At 41.6% G+C, this 18,606-nt stretch overlaps 1 protein-coding gene across 4 annotated transcripts in view; it reads right to left on the bottom strand.

Annotated features, from left to right (window-relative positions):
- The window catches only part of FRMD5 (FERM domain containing 5), a 315,270-nt gene that overhangs the window by 147,861 nt on the left and 148,803 nt on the right, over positions 1–18,606 (bottom strand). The window lies entirely within an intron of this gene.

Raw genomic sequence — 18,606 nt, 5'->3', positions numbered from 1 at the left:
TTCATTCTCACAGATAGTTGGACACGACTGAGTGACTAACACACATACACGTGGTCATTATAACAGTAATTTTTTAAAAAATTAAATGAAATGAATTTTTGTTGAACTTGCAGGGTTAAGGGAGGGGAACCAAGGAAACTGGTGTTTTGATAAGATTTGCGTAACACAATCAATCCCACACTGGGGTATGACAAAGAGTAGAATCAAAAGATGCCTCATTCTATCATTTATTTATTTTTCTATTTAATTCTCCTTGGACAGCAGTGTAAGGTACAGCTGAAAATACCTGGTGTTACCGATCTGATTTACGATATAATGCATCAGTGCTTTTAGAAATGTTTGATGTGTTAATGACTCCAAAGCCCTGGATGAGTGAAGCAAACCCAGACGGGCTCACTGCAGTTTCGAGCTCCCTGTTGCTTTATGCTCAACCTTTGTGCTAACAGAAGCCTATGCTGGGAAAAAGCAGCACGTTTCAGTTTCTAAGCCTTCCTAGTTAGATGCTAAATCACAGGCGATTCTGCCTGTGAGCAAAGCTCAGCCACACCTCGGATCCCACTCTGTGCCCCCAAAAAGAGGAGGTGAAGGAGGAGGCTGAGGAGAGGCTGGCACGGCGTGACCCTGGGGAGAGTGTGGGGGCCGCTCTGCAGTCTGTCACACCGAGCTTACACGGAAGGGACAAGGGAGGCCGAACAAAAGAAGGTGAGGTCTGAGGCAGGCCGGCGAGAGAAGAAAGGCTCGGAACTGAAGAGGGAGGAGAAATCTATTCTCGGCTAATACGACAGGAGCTTTCTGACTACAAGGTTTTCCAAAAGGGGCCAGCGTAAAGAGGGAAGGAAGAAGCCCTGAGCATGCGGGAGGGCTGTGAGTTTGACTGAGTGTCCTAATCAGAAGGCCTGGCAGAGTGATTAGACCCCCACGGGCTCTGGGCCCTGCCTGCCTGGTGGCACACGCGGCTACCTGCCCTGGCTGACAAAAGCAATTACACAAGGCAGTGCAAATGAAGGCTGTCTTTGAATTCCTCGAAATAAGCAAGAATGTAAGTCTGCCCAGGGCCCCTCATCCACAGGAGCACAAACTGTGGATATGACAGCTATTCCATTATTTCCCTATGAAAATACAGAAACAAAATCAATAATGTTAGTGCTCTTTCGTTCTGTGTACTCCAGTATTTGGTGGCTGCATCTGTGGTGTTCCTCAATCACTGTACACCTTCTTCCGCATTAACTTTAAGATTATGTGAATGTTTCAAAGACATTAGAGAAACTAAAAACAGGGACGTCTTCTTTTGTTTTTCTCAACTGATGACTCTGCCCCTGTTCTACAGATAATATAGCCAGAAGCAGGCTGTATATTAACCAGGTCAGTCCCTTGAGAAGCTTTTTAAATATCCCAGCAGGCCTGAAAATAGGCTATTAAAGCTTCTCAAACTGACAATAAAGGACAAATTCTCTTCTAAGTGTTTCAACAAATACCACAAATGATAGTTTTTACACAAGCCTCTTTCTTGATACTGCATTGGTGAGCTCTATGCTTAATATTTTCATGTGTTATAGTTTGCACTGTGTATATTCAGTAGAGGCTTTCATTTATCCCATTATTCCCTTTTGCTTTGTGACATTTTTTTTTCCTCAGGAAACTACATAGCTAAACAGTTCTAATATTTAAAAAATGGTTTTAGTTCTGACTTAATTTCAAAAGTAGAGAGATGAAAGGCAATGGAATACAATGATTAAAATCATAGGCACTGCAGTCAAACTCCTTGAGTTCCAATTCTGGTTCTTTTACTAACTTGGTGATTTTGGGCAAGTTATTTGATCTAAGTATAGCTTTCTCTATAACATGGGGGAAAATGGTTTGTCCCTAAAGATTTATAAAAAATTAAACAAGATCATTCATGTTTGGGGCTTAGCACAGTGTCCCATATCTAGTAAATGCTCAGTAAATGGTGATTGTGATTCATTTGTACCTGCTTGATCTAGAGTATAAATTTTCCCTGCAGCACTCACAATGTACAGGAAAACACAACAGGCCACAGATACAGCGTATCTCAAGTTGGTGGTTAGAAAGATTTCAGGAGCATGCCTGGTCACACAGGATTCTGGAATTTAGCCAGGCTGCAGAGCTGAAGCTGCCGCTCTTGCTTCCTTGGCAGTAGTCTGGGCGTGAACAAGATTCCAATTTTGATAATCAAAAGTCAATGAAAATATACTTTTCAGGCAGGTGTCTAATTGAATCTGGTTTACTTAAAAAGAACAGTGATAGAATTTGTCACAATAGGATCTTAAAGGTCACCAGTCATGCAGGGAAGACTACTGTTCATTCAACCCTCCTTTTCCAGCCAAGTAATTTAGGTTTTCAGGTCTTCCAGTTAGAATTATCAGACTAGTGACTTAAATGCTTTGTTAGCCTGACCAAGTAATGTCTGTGTATTTTCCTTGGAGGCCCGCTTGGCCTGTGCTCAAGTTCACGGATTTCTATAGACAGGTAAATGGAGTCACGTTCCCCTCATTTACCACCTGCATTAGCACCTGTTTCTGCATCAATTTCACAGCAAGGGATTATAGAGAGAAAGCCATATTCCCTTTCTTACTCCTTTGGGTGTTAATAGGCTTATATGTGTGTCTATCTCAGAGAAAGTATTTCCCCCTTAGCACTGTTTGGGGTAGGGAGATACAGGGCTTGCCTACTTCCATGTCCCTCTACCCTGGCCTCAATCTCCACACCAAATCCTCAGAAACAGCTATCTCAAATCTAGCTCTTTCTCTAGGCTTTGGGACAGTCTGAAATTTGGGAGCTGAGAGGCAGGAGATTTAAGAAGCCCTATTCACAGGGCAGGAGTAGAAGTGCAGAGGTAGAGAACAGACCTGTGGACATGGGGGCGGGGGGGAAGGACGAATCCAGTAGCGCTGACATATATACACTTCAATGCACACACGATAGGGAGTGGGAAGCTGCTGCGCAGCACAGGGAGCACAGCTCGGTGCTCTGTGATGACCTAGGGGAGTGGGATGGGGGGTGGGGTGGAAGGGAGGCTCAAGGGGGAAGGGATACATGTATATATATAGCTGATCCACATTATTGTACAGCAGAAACTAACATTGTAAAGCAATTATATTCCAGTAATAATAATAATAAAAAAAGAAGCCCTGATTCAATACTAACGAGTTCTGTAATCAGGTTCAGTCGAGCTCTAACCTAGCAGGCGGTTGCCTGTAATCAGGAGTCCATTTTCCCTGAACCCAAGTTACAGAGCCTATCTCCCCGTTGTCCGCCTGTGCATCTATCCCCTCTTTTGGCGATCTCTGGCCCTGAAGATGACTCCCTGAAAAACTGAATGATGCTGACTCGAAGAGTCCCCATTGCCACTGCTTTATCCTGACACCACTTCTCGCTGAAATCCTCCTCTTCCCCCTTTCCACTTTTGCCAAAGACCTGTCCTACCTCTAGAAGGGCCGAATTCCTCCCAGCACACACAACAGGTTCCAGACTCCATTCCACGCCCCGAAGAGCCGGCAGCCACACCGCCACCGGAGGCTCTTCTTGTAACTGGCTGAGTTACAAGATACAGTGCCCATCCCCAGAGGACACTCTCCATAAACCCACAGTTGACATTTTTTTGTTGTTGTCTTGCCATGGCAAGCTGACAGAAGGCCACAGAGATTCTTAAGAAATTTATCATCACTAAGCAATGAAATCAACCCTGGAATAGGTTGTACACCACCAAGTCTTGGTCTGAGTTCAAGTTTGAACGCATACTACACCTGGAACGTGGTCCTACATGCTACACCGGTGGTGTCAAGGAGGACCCCTTAGTCTGTGCATGTGCCTGGCTGGCTGTGAGCCAAGCACACAGCCTCCTGGCTGACTGAGATGCTGGCATTTGCTGGGATGTCTTCTGCCAAATTCTTCTGGTGTTTGCTTGGAGGTGTCAGAATGTGTTGTGTCTCCTGAAGGATATTTTACTTTCTTATCCAAAGAAGGTCTGTTGATTATTATCTGCCTACTAGTGTTGTTAGCCCACAGAAGTAACAGGATTTGGAGACTCCTTGCCGTCTACACCGTCAGTGATGTGCATTCGTGCGGCTGCTTCCCTGGTTAGGGCTTGGTGCCTTACTCTATTTTCCTTCGAACCAACTGCCAATTGAACAAGGCTGAGCCTAAGTCAAAAGATCTATTTCCTGTCTGTGTATCGCAAACCCGAGAAGCTCTGGTGCCATCTTCGAGTCTCTCAGGAAGTTGAGGTCAGCCTGGTATTTCTTATCCATTGGCCGAGAGGCTCTTATTCTGTCCTAGAGCCAACTAAACAGAATGATTCAAAAATGTCACATGGGTGCCCCTGATAGACCTTCCCCATAGTAAACCCTCTCTGAAGGCGCTGCTTGGCTGAACTAAGTGAGAAATGTGTGCTGACCTGAGAGAAGCCGCTGGCGAGAGCAGCTGAGTCACACGTCACAAAAATTACAGGCAAAGCTCCTAACGCAGCACTGCCCTTCAAAGCCGGTCAGAGAGCGCTCGTCAGTGGGGTAGAACACCAGAAACGTCTTCCTTCACAAGCAGCAGTTTGCTCAGACAGCACCACTCTGGACCGAGTATCGAAGAAGGACACGTCCTTTCTCCCCACCAAGGTCGAACGTGACCTGGGGTTCTTTTTTTTTTTTTAATCTCATTTTTTTTTCTGTCTCCTTCAGACCTAAGTTCCATTAATCGGTCTCTTTCATCCCATCACTCACACGCTTTCTCAACATTCACCTATCTCTAAAATAAAAAATAAAAAACCAACTCAGAAAAATTCTCCTTGTATCCTGGGTCTCTTTTAACTATTCTGTCCCTTGTCTTTGAGGACAGTGGGGAGCAGTGGTTAACAGTTTGGGTCCTGCAGCTGGACAAGCCTGGACTCAAGTCCTCTTACCCACGTGGCTGTGGCTGTGTGACTATGCTAGTTACTTAACCTGTCTGTGCCACCATTTCCTTATCAATAGAATAGGGATGATCACTGTACTTCAGTGTAGTTACTAAGAGGAATAAACAAGATAAATGCATGCCAAGGACATGGAAGAAAAATCAAACTCTGATTTTTATATATTCTTGTACTCAGTAGTTTGTAGAGTCTCTTGGATTTTTCTAGTAGAAAAAAAGCAAAACTGCATCATCTGTAACAATCTTATTTTTGTTTCTTTCTAAGCCTTACACTTTTGTTTTTGTTTTGCTTTATTCGTGGGCTTCCAGTGAGGAGAAGCAGTGCTGTTCAGAATCCTTAGATATTAACTCTTCTCTTCACTCCTGTGTTTTAATGAGGACCCCTGCCCCACGATGTCACTAAAAGGTTCTGACAAAGGCCATTAATATCCCCCTTGCTGTTAAATCCGACAGGCACATCTCAATCATCATGTTCCCTGTTAAGTATCAGGCAACATTGATGACGACAGCTTTTTTTTTTTTTAACTCTTGCTTCCTTTACTTCCCATGAACACATGCCCTTGTTCGTCTCCTACTTCTGAACATTCTGTCTCAAACTCCTTTGATGACTACACTTCCTCTGACTGCGCTTAAACATAACCTGCGACACACAACAGCTCACAGTGCAACTCAGATTTGGAAAGGAAAACAAAATTCTTTTATTTTGCTTAGAACTAATCTGACTTTCCTTCCAAGCCTACACTCACTGGTTAGTGGGAAAAATTAGTTGAACTATCCAATTCAGTTTGTAGTCTTATAATTTATAAAATCCTATACCTCAGAGAGGGCAGGCCCTCACTTTGGGCTTCCCTTGTGGCTCAGCTGGTAAAGAAGCCGCCTGCAATGCGGGAGACCTGGGTTCGATCCCTGGGTTGGGAAGATCCCCTGGAGAAAGGAAAGGCTACTCACTCCAGTATTCTGGCCTGGAGAATTCCATGGACTGCGTAGTCCATGGGATCGCAAAGAGTCAGACATGACTGAGTGACTTTCACTCACTCATCAGGTAGTTAGAATTCAGTCTCTCTAGGATTAGACAGATGTGTCCAGGAAGGCAATTGTTCTTCTCCAGGAGGATAAGAAGTGGCATTACTGAATAATTAGCAAATTTCATCATTTTTTCCTAGATATTTTTCAATTTAACCTTAGATTTTTAGATATGACATTTATGGCAAGGACTCATTCTCCTGTCATGCGTCTTTTCTAACAGAAGAGAAATGGCTAACACGTTATGACAGATTCACTCCCCCCCTCTGGTGTGTATCTTGTATTCTGACTATGCTTAAATGATTCATACCAAAAGGCTGCTCAACCCACATCAACCGTAGTTAAAACAATTTAAAATGGTAAAAGAGAATGGGAAAATGGAATAAAAAGTGGATTATGTTTACATACATATTTATCTATATGTCCTTTAAGCTCAGTATGGAAAACCAGACAATTTCTTCAGAAATATCAGTGATAATAAAAGTAGTAATATAGACTATTCTTCAGTAGACAGTATATAGGAAGGAGGAGAAATAAAGATGAGATAGGAAAGGTCAGAAAGGACATTTAGAGGATAAGAAAAGGGCAGAAGGAGAAGAGTAGAAAGGAGAAATACAGTGTTTGTCATCCACTCTCTTTGATATATGAATACAATGCTGTTATATCCTGAATATGAGAACAGCTGGCTTTAACATCAGGTCAAAGCACTATCTCACCCCTGGGAAATGCAGTCATTCTTCAGCTCATGATTAGGGCCTGAAAAGGGTCTGCTGCCATTTGTCACTCTGTCACAGAGAGTTCAATGGAATTATCTGTTTCTCTCACCTACAACAGTCTTGTCTCTTTGCTGCTACCATCATTCACAGCACTGTGATGTTACATTAAACCGTGTTGCAGAGTTCAGCTTTGTAGTAATCTCCTTGACTGTTTTTAGAAAAACCTGCAGCCTAGACTAATGCCTGAATGGTCTAGTGGTTTTCCCTATTTTCTTCAATTTAAGTCTGAATCTGGCAATAAGGAGTTCATGATCTGAGCCACAGTCAGCTCCCGGTCTTGTTTTTGCTGACTGTATAGAGCTTCTCCATCTTTGGCTGCAAAGAATATAATCAATCTGATTTTGGTATTGATCATCTGATGATGTCCACGTGTAGAGTCTTCTCTTGTGTTGTTGGAATAGGGTGTTCACTATGACCAGTGCGTTCTCTTGGAAAAACTCTGTTTGCCTTTACCCTGCTTCATTCTGTACTCCAAGGCCAAATTTGCCTGTTACTCCAGGTGTTTCCTGACTTCATACTTTTGCATTCCAGTCCCCTATAACGAAAAGGACATCTTTTTGGGGTGTTAGTTCTAAAGGTCTTGTAGGTCTTCATAGAACTGTTCAACTTCAGCTTCTTCAGCATTACTGGTCGGGGCATAGACTTGGATTACTGTGATATTGAATGGTTTGCCTTGGAAACAAACAGAGATCATTCTGTAGTTTTTGAGATTACATTCAAGTACTGCATTTTGGACTCTTTTGTTGACTATGATAGCTACTCCATTTCTTCTAAGGGATTCTTGCCCACAGTAGTAGTAGATAAAATGGTCATCTGAGTTAAATTCACCCATTCCAGTTCATTTTAGTTCACTGATTCCTAAAATGTCGATGTTCACTCTTGCCATCTCCTGTTTTGTCACTTCCAATTTGCCTTGATGCATGGACCTAACATTCCAGGTTCCTATGCAATATTGCTCTTTACTTCCATTACCAGTCACATCCACAACTGGGTGTTGTTTTTGCCTTGGCTCGGTCTCTTCATTCTTTCTGGAGTTATTTCTCCACTGATCTCCAGTAGCATATTGGGTACCTACCAACCTAGGGAGTTCATCTCTCAGTGTCCTATCTTTTTGCCTCTTCATACTGTTCATTGAGTTCTCAAGGCAAGAATACTGAAGTGGTTCGCCATTCCCTTCTCCAATGGACCACATTTTGTCAGAACTCTCCACCATGACCTGTCCATCTTGGGTGGCCCTACATGGCACGGCTCATAGTTTCACTGAGTTAGACAAGGCTGTGGTCCATGTGATCAGATTGGTTAGTTTTCTGTGATTGTGGTTTTCAGTCTGTCTGCCCCTTGATGGAGAAGGATAAGAGGCTTATGGCAGCTTCCTGATGGGAGAGACTGACTGAGGGGGAAACTGGGTCTAGTTCTGATGGGCCATGCTCAGTTCAGTTGCTCAGATGTGTCCGACTCTCTGTGAACCCATGGATTGCAGCATGCCAGGCCTTCCTGTCCATCACCAACTCCCAGAGTTTACTCAAACGCTTCATTGAGTCAGTGATGCCATCCAACCATTTCATCCTGTCACCCCCTTCTCCTCCTTCCTTCAATCTTTCCCAGCATCAGGGTCTTTTCAAAAGAGTCAGTTCTTCACATCAGGTGGCCAAAGTATTGGAGTTTCAGCTTCAGTCCTTCCAGTGAATATTCAGGACTGATTTCCTTTAGGATGGACTGGTTGGATCTCCTTGCAGTCCAGGGACTCTCAAGAGTCTTCTCCAACACCACAGTTCAAAAGCATCAATTCTTTGGCGCTCAGTTTTCTTTATAGTCCAACTTTCACATCCATACATGACTACTGGAAAAACTATAGCCTTGACTAGATGGACCTTTGTTGGCAAAGTAATGTCTCTGCTTTTTAATATGCTGTCTAGGTTTGTCATAACTTTTCTTCCAAGGAGTAAGCGTCTTTTAATTTCATGGCTGCAGTCACCATCTGCAGTGATTTTGGAGCCCCAAAAACTAAAGTCTGTCACTGTTTCCACTGTTGCCCCATCTATTTGCCATGAAGTGATGGGGCCATGCTCAGTAAATCTTCAATCCAATTTTCTGTTGATGGGTGGGGCTGTGTTCCCTCCCTGTTATCTGACCTGAGGCCAAACTATGGTGGAGGTAATGAAGATAATGGCAACCTCCTTCAAAAGGTCCCATGCACGCAGTGCTACACTCATTGTCCCCAACCCTGCAGCATGCCATCACCGACCCACACCTCCGCTGGAGACTCCTAAACACTCACGGGCAAGTCTGGGTCAGTCTCTTGTGGAGTCACTGCTCCTTTCTCTTGGGTCCAGGTACACACAAGGTTCTGTTTGTGCCCTCCAAGAGTCAGTTTACCCAGTCCTATGTAAGTTCAGGTAGTTCTACGGTGGGGTTAATGGCAACCTCCTCCAAGAAGGCTTATGCTGTACCCAAGTTTGCTGCACCCAGAGCCCCCATCCCTGTGGCAGCCCACTGCTGACCTGTACTTCCTCAGGAGACACTCAAACACAGTTCTGTCTCAGTCTCTGTGGGGTCTCTGGGTTCTGGTGCGCACAAGGTTTGTTTGAGCCCTCTGAGCATCTCTGGCAGATACAGGGTTTGATTCCAAACGTGATTTCACCCCTTGTACCATCTTCCTGGGGCTTCTCCTTTGTCCTTGGACGTGGGGTGTATCCTCAAAGTTGCTCCAGCGCCGCGCAGCCACCGCTCCAGCGCCTACTGTCTTGCTGAGGCTTCTCTGCCCTTGGACGTGGGGTATCTCATCCGTGGAAGTGAGAAATAGATTCAAGGGATTAGACCTGGTAGACAGAGTGCCTGAAGAACTATGGACGGAGGTTCATGACACTGTACAGGAGGCAGGTATCAAGACCATTCTCAAGAAAAAGAAATGCAAAAAGGCAAAATGGTTGTCTGAGGAGGCCTTACAAATAGCTGAGAAAAGAAGAAAAGCGAAAGGCAAGGAAAAAAAGGAAAGATATACACGTTTGAATGCAGAGTTCCAAAGAATAGCAAAGAGATAAGAAAGTCTTCCTCAGAGATCAATGCAAAGAAACAGTGGAAAACAATAGAATCGGAAAGATTACAGATCTCTTCAAGAAAATTAGAGATTTTTTCAAGGGAACATTTCATGCAAAGATGGGCACAATAAAGGACAGAAATGGTATGGACCTAACAGAAGCAGAAGATATTAAGAAGAGGTGGCAAGAATACACAGAAGAACTATACAAAAAAGATCTTTATGATCCAGATAACCACAATGGTAGGATCACTCACCCAGAGCCAGACATCCTGGAATATGAAGTCAAGTGGGCCTTAGGAAGCATCACTTCAAACAAAGCTAGTGGAGGTGATGGAATTCCAGTTGAGCTATTTCAAATCCTAAAAGATGATGCTATGAAAGTGCTGTACTCAATATGCCAGCAAATTTGGAAAACTCAGCAGTGGCCACAGGACTGGAAAAGGCCAATTTTCATTTCAATCACAAAGAAAAGCAATGTCACAGAATGTTCAAACTACTGCACAATTACACTCATGTCACACACTAGTAAAGTAATGCTCAAAATCCTCCAAGCCAGGCTTCAACAGTACGTGAACTGTGACCTTACAGATGTTCAAGATGGATTTAGAAAAGGCAGAGGAACTAGAGATCAAATTGCCAACATCCGCTGGATCATTGAAAAAGCAAGAGAGTTCCAGAAAAACATCTACTTCTGCTTTATTGACTATGCCAAAGCCTTTGACTGTGTGGATCACAACAAACTGTGGAAAATTCTTCAAGAGAAGGGAATACCAGACCACCTGACCTGCCTCCTGAGAAGCCTGTATGCAGGTCGGGAAGCAACAGTTAGAACTGGACATAGAACAACAGACTGGTTCCAAATTGGGAAAGGAGTACGTCAAGGCTGTATATTGTCACTCTGCTTATTTGAACTTATATGCAGAGCACATCATGAGAAATGCTGGGTTGGATGAAGCACAAGCTGGAATCAAGATTGCTGGGAGAATATTAATAACCTCAGATATGCAGATGATACCACCCTTATGGCAGAAAGCGAAGAAGAACTAAAGAGCCTCTTGATGAAAGGGAAAGAGGAGAGTGAAAAAGGTGGCTTAAAACTCAACATTCAGAAAACTAAGATCATGGAATCTGGTCCCATCACTTCATGGCAAATACATGGGGAAACAATGGAAACAGTGACAGACTTCATTTTGGGGGGCTCCCAAATCACTGCAAATGGTGACTGCAGCCACGAAATTAAAAGACGTTTGCTTCTTGGAAGAAGAGTTATGACTAACCTAGACAGCATATTAAAAAGCAGAGACATTACTTTGCTAGATGGACAATTGGTACACTACTAGATGGACAAAGGTCCATCTAGTCAAAGCCATGGTTTTTCCAGTAGTCATGTATGCATGTGAGAGTTGGACTATAAAGAAAGCTGAGTGCTGAAGATTTGATGCTTTTGAACTATGGTGTTGGAGAAGACTCTTGAGAGTCCCTTGAACTGCAAGGAGATCCAACCAGTCCATCATAAAGGAAATAAGTCCTGAATATTCATTGGAAGGACTGAGGTTGAAGCTGAAACTCCAATACTTTGGCCACCTGATGCGAAGAGCTGACTCACTTGAAAAGATGCTGGGAAAGATTGAATGCAGGAGTAGAAGGAGATGACAGAGGATGAGATGGTTGGATGGCATCACCAACTCAATGGACATGAGTTTGAGTAAACTCCAGGAGTTGGTGATGGACAGGGAAGCCTGGCGTGCTGCAGTTCATGGTGTTGCAAAGAGTCGGACACAACTGAGAGACTGAACTGAACTGACTGAGCCTAATGCCTTGTAGAGAGCAGACACTCAATAAACAATTCCTGAATGAATGAATGAACGAGGATCTCCTTTCACTGAAGAAGGGAGAGAAGTGTCTCATTTTTCTCTTCTTCAATGTTCTACAAAAGGAAAAGATTTGGGCATGTTTAATTTAGCTCTGAATAGAGACCAAGCAGGAGAGAAGTCAAAGAAAATAAAAAGAGGAAAAAATAACAAATAGTTACAAATGTACTATTACATTATATTAAGAATGGAAGTAGACAAATCATACATCCAGCATAAATAATGTCTGAAGACACATGATGGAAGATGTATTATGAGCTTTATTGCTACAAGGATATTTTCAATATAGTATGCATTTCCACCTGTTTCCTTAATTCAACATCTAATTACCAAAGTCAATTCAAGGCAAACAGAAAAGTACAATGGACCACACACAAAAGTACTGACTCAAGAGGCTAATATTAATTTAATTTCCCAATTTTCCTTCCTAGCAGCTTTCCTAGCATTTGCAAGGTTACTTGATATAGTTTCTGTTGGCTTTGGAACTGAAATACAATGTTGGTGTAATTACTTTTCTAAGAATAGCAATGGTCACTACAATGTTTCTAAGCAGTTCCTAACCTTTTCACATTTTTGGAATTTGCTAATTCTTGGAAACTACACAGTGTATAAATTTAATACATTTGAAAGCTGTATTAAGGTTAGCCAAATTCAATTTCCCTTAATTCTAAAATTCAAGCAGTAGAGCATCCGTGCAGGCTGACAAAGGACTGCTTTGTAACTTTTGCACATCAATACTGGATGCAATCATTTTATTTATTTATTTTTTTAATAAATTGATTTATTTTAGTTGGAGGCTAATTACTTTACAATATTGTAGTGGTTTTTGCCATACATTGACATGAATCAGCCATGGGTTTACATGTGTTCCCCATCCTGAACCCTCCTCCCACCTCCCTCCCATCCCATCCCTCTGGGTTATCCCTTTGCCCCAGCCCTGAGCATTTGTCTCATGCATTGAACCTGGAATGGTGTTCTGTTTCACATATGATAATATACATGTTTCAATGCTATTCTCCCAGAACGTCCCACCCTCACCTTCGCCCTCAGAGTCCATAAGACTGTTCTATGCGTCTGTGTCTCTTATTCTGTCTCTCATATAGGGTGATCGTTGCCATTTTTCAAATTCCATATATATGCATTAGTATACTGTATTGGTGTTTTTCTTTCTGGCTTATTTCACTCTGTATTATGGGCTCCAGTTTCATCCATCTCAATAGAACTGATTCAAATGTATTCTTTTTAATGGCTGAGTAATAGTCCATTGTGTATATGTATCACAGCTTCCTTATCCATTCGTCTGCTGATGGACATCTAGGTTGGATGCAACCATTTTAAAGAAAACATTTATTTAGAGTTGACTGTACATGTCCAGCACGCCAGAATTTTCCAAACAAGAACACTAGAGTGGGTTGCCATTTCCTACTCCAAGGGATCTTCTTGACCAGGAATTGAACCCACATCTCTTGTGTCTCCTGCATTGGCAGGCAGGTTCTTTAACATTGCACTACTTGGGAAGCCCAGTGAAGTCTAATGTACCTATCTTTTATTTTGTAACTTTTGGTTTTGGTGTTTTATCTATGCTAGTTGTTATTATAGCTGTATCCCTAGAAATCCACCATTAAAGTACTTTGTATTTCTTGGGGGAAAGGCAGGGTGCATTATTGTTACTACTTGTAGATTAAAAACTTGAATCACTTAAAAAAAAAAACTAAATCACAATGGTGCAATGATGGAAAACGTCCTAAAAATGGCTGAGATATGCTGTCAGCTACCTCTTAAAAACCCACAGAAAAAAACAAAAACAAAAACAAAAACAAACAAACAAACAAAAACCCACAGAAATGAGAGAAAGAACCCATATAACTGAAATCCACAGATGATTTGCAATGTTTATGTTAGGTAGTTTTAACCTCCTTCACCAGAACCCTGATCAGAGTTACTTAGAAGCAGATGACTCATTTGATTTTTATTTTACTCCCTGAATCTGTACTACTGGTAGCGAGTTCCACAAGCCTTAAAGTAGTCCAAAGAAAAATGGCAAACAAAAGTATAAGTAGCCTGAATAAATCTCAGCCTGGACAGTGGGCTCCCGAAAAACAGAACCCTCTGATTGAATAGAGGACTGGCTCTGCCCCTCCACTCCATACCCTAGCCACTGTAAAAACTTTTGCAAATAATATATTTGTAAATAATATATTTGTTGAGATGCAAGAATGGAAAGTGACAAAATCAAATTAACTAATTTGTCAACTAAAGAATCAACTTGGCAAAGAAAAAATAAGATACACAGAGACACTGGGCTTCTATCACGCTGTTAGAAGCAACAGGTAAGACTATAAGGTCTTTCCTTCCTCCCATCTCTGCATTTACAAAGTCTTCAGTCATCCAACAAATGTTATTGAGTACCTACTATGTGCAAGATGTACACAAATTAATAATACATAACCTCTGCTTTAGTGGCTGCTGCTGCTATGTCGCTTCAGTCGTGTCCGACTCTGTGCAACGCCATAGACGGCAGCCCACCAGGCTCCCCCGTCCCCGGGATTCTCCAGGCAAGAACACTGGAGTGGGTTGTCAATTCCTTCTCCAATGCATGAAAGTGAAAAGTGAAAGTGGAGTCGCTCAGTCGTGTCCGACTCTTAGCGTGGAGTCTGCAATTATTTAAGACCAAGTCAAAGTACTATTTCTTTCATGAGTCATATTTGGAGTAACCTCTCTTCCACTAATTATCTTTGACAGCACTTTGTCTACACGTTTATTGGAAAGTTACAAACTTCTACTAAAGAATATAGTTGCTGATAAACATATCTTGTCTCCAGCACTAAACGATAAAACTCTTTGTGAGCAGGATCTGTATATAAGTCACATTCCTGACCACCATATTACCCTGCATATGAACACACAATCAACTTTAGTTGAGTGAATGGAGTTTTTAAAATATCAAATTTAGAAACATCAGTAGAAGATTAATATAAACCACACTTTCACAAAAAATTACATCCATGAATTGTTAATGCTGAAGCTTATTACCTTAGTCTGAAATACCAGCTATTCTAGTTTCCATATAAATGGTTTCTTCTCAACTTCAGCAGAGTGCCAAAAAGGGGGTGGTTACATTTTTAGACTTTTCGAGCTCATGTGAAAGAAACTCAAAACACCAGAAACAGAAAATTATGGATGAGTTATACTTGAGGGATAGCTGATGAATAAAGAGTATTTTCCTTTAAGAAAAACTTCCCTGAAGTCTACCCCAAATGGGCCACAGACAAACCTACAAAGCAAACAATTAGTTCCTAAACTGATGATTTCTCATTGACTCTGAAATTCAGAGTGTTCTCTAACTCTTCCCCATCTTCCATCTCCTAATTAGTTTATATATTCAGCTACATTTTAAAAAGAACATTTAAATAATTTAAAACATTTTTAGAACAGTTTTAGAGCTACAGACATTTGCAAAAACAGTGCATTTATCCTGTACTCCGTTTCTTCTCCCATTAAACCATTCTACATTAGTACGGCACATTTGTCACAATTAATGAACAAATATTGATATATTATTTTTAACCAAAATCTACATTTTATTCACATTTTCCTAGTTTTAACCTAATTTTCCTTTTTCTGTTCCAGAACCCCATCCAAGGAACCATTCTACATTTTGTAGTCACATCTCCTTAAGTTCCTCTTGGCTGTGACTATTTTTTAAGATTTTCCTTGTTTTCTATGATCTTCCTGTTTTTAGGAATATTGGTCAGGTATCTTGCAGAATGTCTCTCAATTGGGATTTGTCCAAAGTCTTCCTCATGATCATCTTGGGGTTACAGATTTGGGGGAGGAAAACCACAGAGTTAAAGTGCCATTCTCATCACATCATACTAAAGTGCATATTATGAACACTACCGGTCACTGTTGACATTAATCTTTATCACCTGGCAAAGGTGGTGTTTGTCAAGGTTCCATTCTATAAAGTTACTCTTTCCCTCGCTCCCATTCTGTGCTGAACCCTTTGGAAGGAAGTCACTATAAACAACACACCCTAAGGAGTGGGGATTTATGCTCCATCTCCTTGACACCAAAGGAGATACATAAATTACTTGGGCTCTCCTGCATGGGAGATTTGTTCTTTCATCATCATTTATTTATTACAGATTTTTCTATTTTCTCCCATTTGTTGAGGTATTCATTTATTTGTATCAGTATAGACTCATGTATATTTATTTCATACCTTGGGTTCTGATACAATACTACTTTATTTTGCTGCTCAAGCTGACCATTAGGAACTCATTTCATTGGCTACTATGTCCCTTTAACATATACCACTGTTGAGTTTCTCTTAAGCGCTTTCTTCCTCTCCAGCACTAAAAGATACTCCAGGCTCATCTTGTGTATTTCCAGCCCCAGTCCTGGAATCAGCCATTTCTCCAAGGATCTTTGCTACTGGAGAAACGTATTAGCATCCAAAAACTGTGTGCTAGTTACACTTGTTGTGTGCTAGTTGCTACTTGAGTGTCACTGTTTCTACAGCCACTTCTTTTTATACGTTTCTCTCCATTTTCAGAATCAGAAAGTTCAGGGCACCCTGTGATAGAGTCTAGGAATGATATTCAGTTCAGTTCAGTCACTCAGTCATGTCCGATTCTTTGCGACCCCATGAACCGCAGAAGGCAGGCCTCCCTGTCCATCACCAAATCCCGGAGTCTACCCAAACCCATGTCCAATGACATTAGGGACCAATAAGCCTTCTCTTCTGATCTCTAGGAAGCCTCACTCCCATGGATCAGTTTCCACCTCAACAAAAGATATTGTTACCATTTCTTACAAAGGGTGGACAATTAGACTTCAGCAGTACTTACCTAGTGGCATACTTCTCTGCCTCTTACAGAATCATAGCATGTAAGGACCAGAAAAGGTTTTAGAAAGGATGTATCTAATTCACTGGGTCACTCATTCACAAACACATATGAAGGACCTACTATGTGCTGGGCACAATCTTAGATGTGCTGATATAACAGTATACAAAACCAGACACAGTCCGTGATATGAAGCTCATGGTCTGGTAAGAATGATGAATATTAATTTTAAAATATCACACAAATAAGTATAGCACTGCAACTGTGCTAGGTACATGAGTGCATGCTAAGTCACTTCAGTCGTGTCCAATTCTTTGTGATCTTATGGACTGTAACCTCCCAGGCTCTTCTGTCCATGGGATTCTCCAGGCAAGAATACAGGAATGGGTTGCCATGCCCTCCTCCAGGGGATCTTCTCGACCTGGGAATCGAGTCTCTTACGTCTCCTGCATTGGCAGGCAGGTTTTTTTTTTTTTTACCACTAGCACCATCTGAGAAGCCCATGTAGTCAGGTGCATGAGAAAAGATAGAAGACAGTATGAGAGAGTATTGTAGGGAGTCTCGGTCTGCTGGGGATTTAGGATTCATGGTACTAAAACCAGGGAGAGTAGCAGGTAACTAGGTGACAGGCGGCAAGAAGACAAATCCAAACAAGGGAAAGCATGTACAATGGTCAGTGGCAGGAGGGGACGTGGTATCTTAAAGCCCAGAGAAGAGCACTCAGGAACGTGGCAAAAGAGGAGGATGGAAGTGAAGCAGGGACTAGATCACAAGTCCTGACCAAATAAAGATTTGGTCTCTATTTTAAGAGGAAAGAGAAATTCCTGAAGTAAAACTCATTAGCGTTTTAAGCAGGGAGGAAGTAGGTAGTGACATTTGGAGATTTGTGTTTTTTTAAAGATCATTCTGGACGTTGTGTGGAGAATAGATTATGGGCGGGCAAGAAACTCTAGTATGAGGTGGACAATTATGAAGCTGCTGGAGCAGGATGAAGAAGTGATGCTGGAGAGCTTGGACCGGAGGAGTGACAGTGGAAACACAGAGAAGTGGGCATATTTGAGGACTACATAGGAAGCAAAATTGAAAGAACTGTGACATTCTGGGTATGAGGCAAGAAAAAGAACAGTTTAAGGGCAAGAACTGAGTTTCTGGTTTTGCACAATTGGATGGTGGATGGTGACGTCATTCACTAATAAGGAAAATATTGGAAGAGGACCAGGTTTGACAGGGAGGCCATGAGTTCAGTTTTGGATTTGTTGAACGTGAGTTATTTATGAGACGTCCAGGTGGAGAGGCCAAAAATATTGGATTTAAAAAATCTAGAGCTCAGGGTTGGTGATATAAATTTGATACAGTTGGGTGATAACTGAAGCCATGAACACAGACAAAACGGCATAGGAAAGGATACCGTACAGGAGAGAAGCAGCACTGGGCAAGTCAAGTTACAAAATGAGATTAATAATAATTCCTGTTTCACAGACTTGCAGTCAGGATTAAATGGCATCACTTATGTAAAAGCAATTGGCAAACTGTAAGCCCCAACTACACTAGTTACTACTATTAATATTGTGTGTTTCATAAAAAACATTCCAATGAGATACGTGTACTGGTGTTTACCTCCTTGTGCCTTAACAAGACATAAAGTGTATACCATTACTCATTACTTGAAAAACACAAAATCTCTGGTAGTTATGGTAAAGGACTAACAGCTATTAATGATATGAATAATAATATTGGTTTAATGTCATCTCGTTTTCCTACTTACTGACTTACAGGTAGAAAATGAGGCATTGAGTGAAGAAAGAATTAAGGTGCAGGAACAGCCCACATCCCAGGCTTCATATTCTCTTCCCTGCAATTGTCTGCTCTCCAAAGACATTTGAAACCACAAAAATCTGAAACTCTGTAACTTGGAAAGATTGCCAGAGTTTACCTAAATTCTATTCAAATACATATTACCTAACTGAACATAAGTGACAAAGTAACATCTTCTTTATAGAAATTGATTTGAATGAATGAGAAAACATTTAGTACAAAGAATTATTTAATAGATTGTGACTATCAACTAAGTGCTATTTTCACAAGGGTGTCCTCCAGAAAATGGAATTAGCTTCTTTATAGAGAAC

The sequence above is a fragment of the Giraffa tippelskirchi genome, chromosome 12 (genome assembly GCF_054371585.1).
Source record: "Giraffa tippelskirchi isolate mGirTip1 chromosome 12, T2T-mGirTip1v1.2.pri, whole genome shotgun sequence".
Taxonomy (NCBI): domain Eukaryota; kingdom Metazoa; phylum Chordata; class Mammalia; order Artiodactyla; family Giraffidae; genus Giraffa; species Giraffa tippelskirchi.
Note: the sequence above shows the minus strand (reverse complement) of the source record. Positions and strands in the feature narration are given on the sequence as shown.